This window comes from Scyliorhinus torazame, chromosome 8 (assembly GCF_047496885.1).
Source record: "Scyliorhinus torazame isolate Kashiwa2021f chromosome 8, sScyTor2.1, whole genome shotgun sequence".
In the NCBI taxonomy this organism is placed as follows: Eukaryota; Metazoa; Chordata; class Chondrichthyes; order Carcharhiniformes; family Scyliorhinidae; genus Scyliorhinus; species Scyliorhinus torazame.
This window is the reverse complement of record NC_092714.1, coordinates 31,638,149-31,650,266: the sequence shown is the minus strand read 5'-3', so window position 1 is coordinate 31,650,266 and position 12,118 is coordinate 31,638,149.

Sequence of the window (12,118 nt, the reverse complement as noted above, 5' to 3'; positions counted from 1 at the left end):
ATATATATTTATATTTTTTAAATAGCCTGTTGTGAAGTAATACGATTGTTTTTGAAATTTGGGGCAATCCTCTGGTACAAACAGACTGGGGGAAAATGCGCTTCCATTAATTCGGTGGAAGGGCAATTTATTTTTAAGTAAATGACTCAAACGGTGGCTTATTACCTCCCGCGCAAAAAAAAATGTTGCAAATGTTTTCTTCCCGCATACCTTTTTTTAGGCGGGCTTTTCCCGCAGACAAAGGGGGAGGGGGGTGATAAAGAGCCATGTTGCTTTTAGGCTGTCGCTGCTGCAAACTGGCAGCTCCATTCAGAATCTCGAATGTTCTGTATAACCATTTGGAGGGGTGAGAATGCAACACGGAGTTCTGAAGTTCGTCCAGCAGGTTACAAATAGGCGGGAAGATTTGCATTACGTCCCTTACTGCGCCCCCCCCCCCGCCCCGTTTCCTACATCTTAACAGGCGCTGCACTGTTTGCAAACACTTCAGCAGTACCATCCTCGTCCTGAAGGCTTTCTGTTTCTATCCCTCCGTGACGTGAAGCTATTAAATTATTTATTTTTAACTACCATATCTTTTATTTAACAGGCCTCTGATCGAGTAATAGACAAAGTAAGATGCATTTTTATTATCTTGTTGGCAAGGTCATAACAGTTTTAGTCCACATGTTTGATAGTTTGATTTTATAAAGGTCTGGTGTGCCTTGTCATAGATTGCAGTTGTGCAACAGGTTTGCTGTATTTTGAAACATTAGGAGTTCATTACCTTCACACTGAATAACTAATTAAAATTATTAAAAGTGGTATCCTTTTACGAATGTCATAACCTAGTTTTAATTTTTGCTTTGTCTTGAAGTGGAGTAATTGCCCCTTCCATATAGTACTGCACCGTGACTGAAAATGTAAATTGCTCACTAGTTTATTTTTGGGTAAAATTAAGTTGTACCACTTGACTGTTTATTAATGTTTCGTTATCAGGAAAGTGAACATTGTGAGGAATCAATAGATTATTGGCCTTAATTTGGCTTCTGCACTCCCCTTAGTTTTCAAAATGTTGAGCTTGCTTGCAGATGTTTATACTGACGTGTGTAAGCAACAAAAATGAAGTGCAAGATGTTAAACTTTGGGGAGGATATGTATTTCTGTTCTATAAACTTGCTCTTTTTTGCTCTCTTATAGTCCCTACCATCAACTTCCATGCAATTGAGGAAGGTAAGCTGTAAAGGAAATTTACTTTTTATTCAAGTAGTTTTTTAAAGAATGTGGCTGACCTATTTATTGTCTTGCACCTTCTTAGAGACGTATAAAACCAACCAATGAAAACCCAAAAAAGAAACCAGCTGCTCAAGTGAGTTTTTGTTGTTTTTCAAAATTCTGAAACTTTCTTTTCTGAAACATGCCCCAGAACTGATTTTCTTATGCAGAAAAAGGTCAAGGCCAGAGCAGCAAAAGCAAATCCCCCACAGGCTAATCAGGAAGCCACTGATGATTCAGTACCTGCAGAAAACGGTGAACGGAAAAACAATGAGGTAAATAGATTAATCAAAATGATTATATGATTTTTTTGTTTACTTTGGATATTAATGCAGATTCATATTTTGCAGGCACCTGCTGCTGGAGAGAACGAAGCCAAGTCAGAATAACATCTGTCTTGTCCCCTTATCTTTGGTCGATGTACCTCTTGTACAATTCAGAGGAATATTTTTATCAACTATTTTGTAAATGCAAGGTTTTAGTAGTTCAATAATAGGCAACACATTTTGAAATAGGAGGGAATCCCAGCACAACTACATCTGTTCTTCCTTCCCCTGCCACCCATTTTACATCTAAAGGTGTTCATGTCTGTAAATGTTAATTTTTTTATATTAAAGATAAAAGAATTGTGTACTTGGATGTTACAGGGATTTTTATCATGAAATCCACAAACACACTTGAGATATGTTAGTGAGTTTGAAAGTCACTTTTTAATCCAAATATGTAACATTCCATGGGCAAGGGTGGGAAAAGTTTGTTAACATGGCTGTCATGGACATTTAAAGGAAAAATATTAAATTTTGGCTTTTTTTGAAAATATCTTACATTCATTTGTATGTTAAACAATCTAAATGTTAGGTGACTTGTGTGCCCATTGTTTGAAATTTTAATAGATAACTTTGCCTAATAAAACCTGCTTTAGCATGGATTTCCCTCTTAATCTGTGGCAATGTTGTCTTGGCTATATCTGTGATCGTGTTTCTTGGATTTCTCTTTTCTTCTGTGAAAAACTGCTGTGAATGGGTTCAGTAAGATAGTTTTGGGGGTTTATAGTGTGACTTGTCAGCAGTATGGATAGGTGAAGTTGCCTACAGAAAAGATTGACCACCATGGGTGCATAACAGGAGTGTTATACATATTTGGTCAACGTTTCTGTCCCGTAGTTACTGACATTGTTTTCAAAAACATCATGCTGAAAAGTCACTGGAACTTGTAGAATTATGATATTAACATTTAACTACATGTATTGAAGGCATTCAATTTCTATTTCCGTACAGGTTCTGTGTAGGATTGTACAGACTGTTCATAGCTGTATCTGTGTAATGGTGGATTTAAAATAAAAATCAATAAAATACAAGCTCAAGCATAGACTTTGTGGATTTTTAGATTATAGAAATGGACTGATTTTTTTAAAATCATGTTTTGAGTTGGATGTTGAACATGGATTTTAATATAAAAATGACTATTTACAATAATGAAATGAAAATCGCTTATTGTCACGAGAAAGCTTCAATGAAGTTACTGTGAAAAGCCCCTAGTCGCCACATTCCGGCACCTGTTCGGGGAGGCTGGTACGGGAATTGAACCGTGCTGCTGGCCTGCCTTGGTCTGCTGTAAAAGCCAGCGATTTAGCCCAGTGAGCTAAACCAGCCCCATTTAACAGAGCACTGGTTTCAAGACATTTAAGGAATATTTGACACCAAGCCATATTAGGTCAGTTGGTCAAAGAGATGGGTTATAAAGAGGCTCCAGGAGGATGGAAAGATTTTGACAAGGAACTACATAGTTTAGGGCCTTTGCTAACTGGAGGCTTGGTAAAGGTAATTGGGATGTATAACAAACCAGCATTGGAGTATCAGCTTGATGGCTGCAGAATTGAGACATTTCGAGAGCTTTGGCGGGGGGGGCTCAACCATGAAGAGATTTGAACATGTGAGAATTTCAAACGAGGAGCCAATCTATGTCAGCAAGCATGAGTGATTGATGAAGGGGACTTTCGTGGAAGGTTTGGATACAGGCAGCAGTTTTGGATAAACCGGTTAATGGAGAGTTTTAAGATAGGGGACAAAGTCTAAGGGAATAAGTAGCTTATTACAATATAGTTAAACATCTGATAAGTTGTTCAGTGATGGATGAAAGTTTTGTCTGGATTTGGTGTGAAGTGAGTGAGGGCATACGGTGCGTACAGGACAAAGTAAAAGAAAGTCACCAGTGCTCTAGGGATATGTGTGGGAGGTTGGATCTTAAGCAATGGTTGGCCAAAACTGAACTGCTCAGACTGTCTTGATATGAGAAGAAATGTATTGCCAAAGTTAAAAGATGCCACATGCAAATTCCACGATCTACCTTGTACTTGCATCCAAATCTTGTGTAATCTTAAAGGTTTAGTGATGGATTTGATCCTGGCATCCAATGTGTAAGTAACTGACATGCTTTGGGTTTTTTGTGATAATTCTTGCAATATGACTTTAAATTGTCCAACACTAAGTCCTCTTGAGTAGTCAGAGGTTACAGTCCACTTCAATCTGAATGTCCGTGAACATGAAATTCAGGTTTGCATCTTTTGAAATTCGCACTGAGTCGAGATCCTGGCACATTATTCTGTTTAGATTTCAATCTATGCTCAAGAAGATTTTGTACGGAGGGTGAAACTACAATTTTGTCTCATTTATTAATACTGGCAAAGCTGTTCCATATGCACTAACAACCCTTCTGTATTTTAAGTTCAGGGTGAGCCTAATAGGAAACCGTCGTTAGTACAGCTGTCCACACCTAGCTATCAGAAGGGGGGTGAAAATGCATTAGTTTAAAATGCATTAGTTATCATTGGAAGGGAGTTTTGTTTTCAATTGCCTGCAGACTAACAAACAAATGTGAAGACTTGACAGTTGGCTTCAGGAAGGACCAATACTGTTCAGATTTAATAGTTAATTTTCAGTGTAGCTGCCATTCCAATGCAGGAATTCTTAACTGTTTTGAGGGTATCAATTACCTGAGGTGATTCAACCATAGCAGTAGTCATCTGCTGGAACCTGAAGTGAAGAACATATATTAGTTTCGGTTCCGAGTTAGCCTTTGTTCTCTAATTCCAAGTCGAACATAAAAGTGCACAGATTACACTCATTCTTTAAATTGCTGCTACATATTTGCTTCTCTTTTGTTCTGTTACTCCATATACCTTATGCTTGATATGGGGCTGATGTGAAACAACTGCTTTTCAAATATAGCGCACACTGCTATAGTAGCACAGTTGCTTCACCGCTCCAGGGTCCCAGGTTTGATTCCTGGCTTGGGTCAGTCTCCATGTTTTCCCTGTGCGCGTGGGTTTTCTCCGGATGCTCGGGTTTCCTCCCACAGTCCAAAGATGTGCAGGTTAGGTGGATTTGCCATACTAAATTGCCCTTGGTGTCCAAAAATGTTAATTGGGGTTAAGGGGGTGGGGTATGCTTTCCAAGGGCTGGTGCAGATTTGATGGGCCGAAGGGCCTGCACTGTGATATGGGAATGGTGCTGTATAAAAAGTGATGTAAGCAGCAATTATTTAGATGTTTTCTGTTCATGACCCTAGGCTTTTTGATCAGCTGTATCTAGATTTCAAGGCCAGTGACAAAAAAACCTTTGTAACTCTACAAAGATCTGTAGAGGGACAGGAAGCAAGGAAGGGGCGGCAGAAGGACTTGGACGAGCTAGAAGAGTGGGCAATGAAGTGGCAAATGAAATACAATGGAAAAGTGAGGTTATGCACTTTGGAAGGAGGAATTTAGGCGTAGACTATTTTCTAAATGGGGAAATGCTTCGGGAAGCAGCAGCACAAGGACTTGGGAGTCCTACTTCATGATTCTCTGAAAGTTAATGTGCAGGTTCAGTTGGCAGTTAAGAAGGCAAATGCAATGTTGGCATTCATGGCAAGAGGGCGAGAATACAAGACCGGAGATGTACTTCTGAGGCTGTATAAGGCTCTGGTCAGACTCCATTTGGAGTATTGTGAGCAGTTTTGGGCCCTATATCTATGGAAGGATGTACTGGCCTTGGAAAGGGTCCAGAGGAGGTTCACAAGAATGATCCCTGGAATGAAGAACTTGTCGTTTGAGGACTCTGGATCTGTACTCGGAGTTTAGAAGGATGAGGGCATCTTATTGAAACATACAAGATACTGCGAGGCCTGGATAGAGTGGACGTCGAGAGGATGTTTCCACTTGTCGGGAAAACTAGAACCCGAGAACACCATCTCACATTAAAGGGACGATCCTTTAAAACATGAGGAATTTCTTCAGTCAGGGTGGTGCCGCAGAAGGCTGTGGAGGCCAATTCACTGAGTCTTTAAGATGGAGATAGATGGGTTCTTGATTAATCAGGGGTTATGGGGATGAGAAAATATCAGCCATGATTGAATGGCGGAGCAGACTCTGGGTCAAGTGGCCTAATTCTGCTCCTGTCTTATGGTCTAACTGTAAGGAGCAAAAACTCGCCTTTTGACAGCAATTTAAGCCTGACTATCCAGATTGTTCTTGGGTAAGGAGTCGGCTTTCACAAATGTGCTGAGAAGACCAACTTTAATTGTTGTTTAATTCATTCCTGAGACATCACCATTGCTGCCAATACCCTTGAGAAGATAGGTCAGTTACCTTGAACCATTGTAGTCCATGTGGTGAAGATGCTCACACTGTTCTACTAGGTGGGGAGTGCTAGGATTCTGATTGGTGAAGCAATGGCAGTTTGTCCAAGTCAGAATAGTTAGAAACTTGAATAAAAAAATAGAAGCAGGAAGATGCCATTCGGCCCTTGCCTGTTCTGCCATTCATTGGTGCAACATCGTGGGCCGAAGGGCCTGTACTGCGCTGTATTGTTCTATGTTCATTCTGATCATGGCTGATCATCAAATTCAATATTATGATCCTGCCTTCTCTTCGCCCCCCCCCCCCAAAAAATATCCTTTCAGCCCCAAGTGCTATATCTAATTCCTTGAAATCAGGCAATGTTTTAGCCTCTTCTGTGGTTGTGAATTCCACAGATTCACCACTCTGGATGGATAAACTTCTCCTCACCTCAGTTCTGAAAGATTTACCCCTTATCCTCCTACTTCTCGACTCTGCCACCATCAGGAACATTCTTTCTGAGTCTATCCTGTTAGAAACTTCCCCCCTCACTGACTTCGTCTCTCCTTATATGACAGTCCTGCTATCCCAGGAATCAGCCTGGTAAACCTTCGCTACACTCCCTCCATAGCAAGAACATTCTTCCTCCCGTAAAGGACACCAAAATTGCACAATACTCCAGCTGTGGTCTCACCAATGCCCTATACAATTGTTGTAAAACATCCTTATTCCTTTACTCGAATCCTCTCGCTTCTTTACTGCCCGTTTCACCCGTGCGCTTACTTTCAGCGACTTGTGCAAGAGAACGCCATGGTCTTGCTGAGTATCCACCTCTCTAAATTTACACCCATTTAAATAATCTGCCGTCCTATTTTTGCTACCAAAGTGGATACCTTCAAATTATCCATATTATACTGCATATGCCCACTCACTCAGCCTGTCCAAATCCTGCTGAACCATCTGCTTAGATCTTCCTCACAGCTCACCCTACCACCCAATTTTGTATCGTCTGCAAATTTGGAGATAATACATTTAGTTCCCTTGTGCAAATCATTAATCTATAATGTGAACAATTGTGGTCCTAACACCGATCCCTGCGGTACCCTACTAGTCACTGCCTGCCAATCGGAAAAAGACTCATTTATTCCAACTCTTTGATTCTGGTTTGCTAACTAGCTTTCTATGCACCTCAAAATACTGGCTGCAATCCATGTGCTTTAAATCCCATGCACATTAACTTTACATAGTAATCTGTTGTGTGAGATCTTGTCAAATGCCTTCTGAAAGACTAAACAAACCACATGCCCTGGTTCTCCCTGGTCAACTCTACTAGATTGATCAAAGAATTCCAGTATTTGTCCAGCATGATTTACCTTTCGTAAATCTATGCTGACTTTGTCTGATTGTACCATTGCTTACTAAATGCTGTGCTGTGAAATTCTTGCAACTTCCCTGCTACCGAAGTTGGGCTCATTGGTCTATCGTTCCTTCTTTTCTCTCTACCTCCTGTTTTATAATAATAATCTTTATTGTCACAAGTAGGCTTACATTAACACTGCAATGAAGTTACTGTGAAAAGCCCGTAATCGTCACATTCCGGCGCCTGTTCGGGTACACAGACGAAGAATTCAGAACGCCCAAATTACCTAGCAGCACATCTTTCAGGACTTGTGGGAGGGAACTGGAACACCTGGAGGAATTGAATGGCGGGCTTATATTAGCTACCCTCCAATCTGTAGGAACCGTGCCAAAGAATTTTGCAAAATGATCACCAATGGATCTATTTCTAGGGCCACTTTCTTACGTACTGTGGGATGAAGACTATCAGGCCCTGGAGAGAGATTTATCTACCTTCAATCCCTTTAATTTCCACAAAACCGTCCTCTACTGATAGTGATTTCCTTCACTAAAACATATGTTTCTTAGAACTTGCGGGACATTATTCATGTCTTCCTTTGTGAAGACCAAAATAAAGTATGAATTTAGTTCTTCAGCCATTCCCTTGTTCCCCGTTCTGAATGCCCCTGTTTCTGACTAAAGGTGCTACCTTCATTTTTGTCAATCTTTTTCTCTATCCTACCTATAGAAACCTTTTCAGGTTTCCAGGAGCTGCAGCTGGAGACATTTCCTTTTTCACGTGCTGTTCCTGGTCTCCCACATGGAGCAATAAGATCAGACCACGATTTGGGAGTTCTCCTGCCATATCTTGCCCCTTTAAGTTAAATTAATCCTTTTAATATCAAACTATCAACTAGGTCCCTTCTTCTCAAGTCTTTGTTATTATAGAATATATATCACACACAATCACTGAATGATATCTTAATTATAACTAATAAGATTTGTAAGTACCTACCCAACTGTACTCCCAAACAGCTTGTTTAGATTTCCTTAGGTGATAGAAACTTGCACTCCGCTCTTTCTTTTAGTCTTTTACCCACCTGGTTCTGTTAGATTTACTTCCTCTCTCGCTCTTTTTAAATTCCCGGCTGCTCTTGCACTCTTTTTTTTTAAACTCCCATCCACTCACGTTCTTTGCGAATTCCTGGCTCTCCTGCTCTTTTTTAAATCCCCAGCTCCTCTTGCGCTCTTTTTAAAACTCCCATCGCCTCACGCTCTTTGTGAACTCCTGGCTTCTCTCATGTTCCTTTCAACTATTGATCTCTGGAGCTGCTGAAGAAATCTGGTTGCGCATTGCATAATTTATAATTGACGTGAAGAATCATTTATGGACGTTGTTAGTTGCGAGCCGTCACTTCCCATATTGAGTAGCAAAAAAATACATTTTTCTGCAAGTGTTTGAAGCCGGTATCTGTCTTTTACTCTGAAAAGACCAGTAGCTATCCTTATGAATACAAATAACACTTGTATACTTGAGCAGAATAGTATTTCTCCAGAAAGGCAGAAAAACAATATATAGGGAGATCTGTTAACCTACAAGCCACTGCTACTAAACCTGCAAAGCTTAGTCTCTGTCCTTTTTTAACACAAAGCTCATTTATTTGAAACAAAAATAGACAATACTGGACTACCTCAGCAGGTCTGACAGCATCTGGGGAGAGAGAGGGGAGCATATGTTTTGAGTCCGGATGACTCTTTCAAAGCAGCATTGTCCAGTATTTTCTGTTTTTGTTTCAGATTCCAGCATCCACAGTAATTTGCTTTTATCTTCGTGCTCATTTATTTGACTTTTATACAAAATATTAACACCTATAACTGGGCTGGAGTTTATTAACACCAATAAATATACTTCAGTCCTGGAGGTGATAAACAACAAATTTCAACAGCAACAATCACTGATGAGCTCTTTGGTAAGAAGTCTTACAACACCTGAGGAAGGAGCAGTGCTCCGAAAGCTAGTGATTTGAAACAAACCTGTTGGACTTTAACCTGGTGTTGTAAGACTTCTTATTGTGCTCACCCCAGTCCAACGCCGGCATCTCCACATCATGGCTACTATCGAACTCTTTGGTGCCTCAGTAGGATGGATGACTGAGAGATGAACGGCTTCCCCCAATGTGAACTCACTGGTGTACAGTGAGATGAGATGACCGCCATCCTATGCTGTCAGGCATTTACTCTTACAATTTCCCACTGGAGCCACCCCTCTGGAATCTGCCAATCTAAATCCACTATATTCTTCCAAATCCCCAGATTTATTTTTATTGGGTATTCTCGGTAGTTGTTGCCCTGAGAAGGAAGCAATTTGACAAAGTTGAGGTGGCAGGGTAGCACAGTGGTTAGCACTGTTACTACACAGCACCAGGGACCTGGGTTCAATTCCTGGCTTGGGTCACTGTCTATGCGGAGTCTGCACTTTCTCCCCGTGACTGCATGGGTTTCCGCTCGGTGCTCCGGTTGCCTCCCACAAGCCCCGAAAGACGTGCTGTTAGGTAATTTGGAGCTTCTGAATTCTCCCTCTGTGTACCTGACCAGGCGCCAAAGTGCGGCAACCAGGAGATTTTCACAGTAACTTCATTGCAATGTTAATGTAAGCCTACTTGTGACACTAATAAAGATGTTCCAAAAAGATTAGCGTCACAAGTAGGCACAGGGAGAAAGTACTCCACACAGACAGTGACCCAAGCCAGGAATTGATCCCAGGTCCCTGGTGCTATGAAACACCTTCCTGCCCCGGTCACAAGACCCAGTCCCCAGGTGGGAGAATTCCATCCATAATGTTCAAAATAATGGTTTAAACAAAATAAAACATTGCATAGTTGACAATACTCACTTTTCTTTGTTATATTATCCTTGGCACCTTTTAATACATTTGGAGTGGCATAGTAGTTAGCACAGCTGCCTCACAGTGCCAGGGACTGAGGTTCAATTCCTCACGCTTCACTACTCTCCTCTCCCTTCCCCTTGCTGCTGGTCACAAACAGATACTTGAAGAAGGCGATGGATGGCTTCCACCTGGAATACATAGAAACATATATAGAAAATAGAAGCAGGAGGAGGCCATTCGGCCCTTCGGGCCTGCTCTGCCATTCATTATGATCATGGCTGATCATCAAGTTCAATATCCTGATTCCACTTTCCCCACATATCCCTTAATTCCTTTAGCCCCAAGAGCTATATCTAATTTATTCTTGAAATGACACAACTACTTTTTGTGGTAGTGAATTCCACAGATTCACCACTCTCTGTGAAGAAATGTCTCCTCAGCTCAGTCCTAAAAGGTTTACCCCTTATCCTCAAACTATGACCCCTAGTTCTGGACACCCCACCATCAGGAACATTCTCTCTAAATCTACCCTGTCTAATCCTGTTAGAATTTCTTAAGTTTCTGTGATATCCCCTCTCACTCTTCTAAACTCCAATGAATATAATCCTAACCGACTTAGTCTCTCCTCATATGACAGTCCCGCCATTCCAGGAATCAGCCTGGTAAACCTTCGCTGCACTCCCTCCGTAGCAAGAACATCCTTCCTCAGATAAGGACACCAAAACTACACGATACTCCTGGTGTGACCTCACCAATGCCTTATACAATTGTAGTAAAACATCCCTGCTCCTTTACTCAAAACCTTGGCTATGAATGCCAATGTGACTTCCGGTGATGTGGGTGTGCTGAGCAGATGCAGGAAAGGTGGCTCTCCTCCTGGAAGCTGGAATTTGACACTTTTACTCCCAAAATAGGCACCTAATTTTGTGAACATCCGCCTCCCCCCCATCCCCATCCTTCTTCAAGATCACCACAGATACCAAAAAATGTCCGCAAACAATTCTAGAGGCTGAAAATACGGCAGGATCAGTAAGAGCCTTGAAAGAAAGGATGGGGTGACGACGAGCTTGCAGAATGGGAAGAGCTGGCTGTACCCCAACAGGCCGAGTCAGCAAGAAACATGCTGGACTACCCACTGATACGCGAGTGGATGGACCTACTAACACGGGAGCTCTTAAAGCTCAGAGACTCCATCAAACTAGAGGTGAAGGTGGCAGCCGCAGATGCCTTGGCCTCCTATAGGTGGCACTGGAAAAGACAGAGCAATTGCTGGAGGCACAGGAGGCAACCATCATGGAACTTGAGAAGGCAGCAACTGGCCAGAGTGACCGGATCGCCTCATTGTAGATGGAGATGACAAAGTTGGTGGCAACACGAGGGACGCTGAACAGGAAGGTCGAGGACTAGGAGAAACGGTCATGACAGCAGCATCTCCACATTGTGCACCTACCGGATCCTCGGCATCAAGGGCAGGAGCTCCACGGAGCACGTGGCCCAGATGCTGGGGAAATTGGTTGTGGAAGGGGGAGGACCTCCCCAAACCTCCAGAGATAGACAGAGCCCAGGAGTCACTTCGGCTGAGCCCCAAAACGGCGGAGCAGACCTGGGCCACCATCGCGAAGCTGCACCGGTACCAAGATGGGGAGCAAATCCTGTACTGGGCAAGGCATACATGGTCCTGTAAGTGGGAGGGACACTTGATCCGTGTCACCAAGACATTGGGGCGCCGGGTTAAATTCAACTCAGCCACGGCAGCCCTGTACAAGAGCAAGGTGCAGTTTGAGATGCTGTACCCGGCCAAGCTCTGGGTAAGGCAGCACGGTAGCACAGAGGTTAGCAATGTTGCTTCACAGCGCCACGGACCCAGGTTCGATTCCCGGCTTTGGTCACTATCTGCACGGAGTCTCCAAGTTCTCCCCGTGTCTGCGTGGGTTTCCTCTGGGTGCTCCAGTTTCCCCCACAAGTCCCGAAAAATGTGCTTGTTAGATGAATTGGACATTATAAATTCTCCCTCTGTGTACTGTTGCTAACTTTTGCCTTAGTTT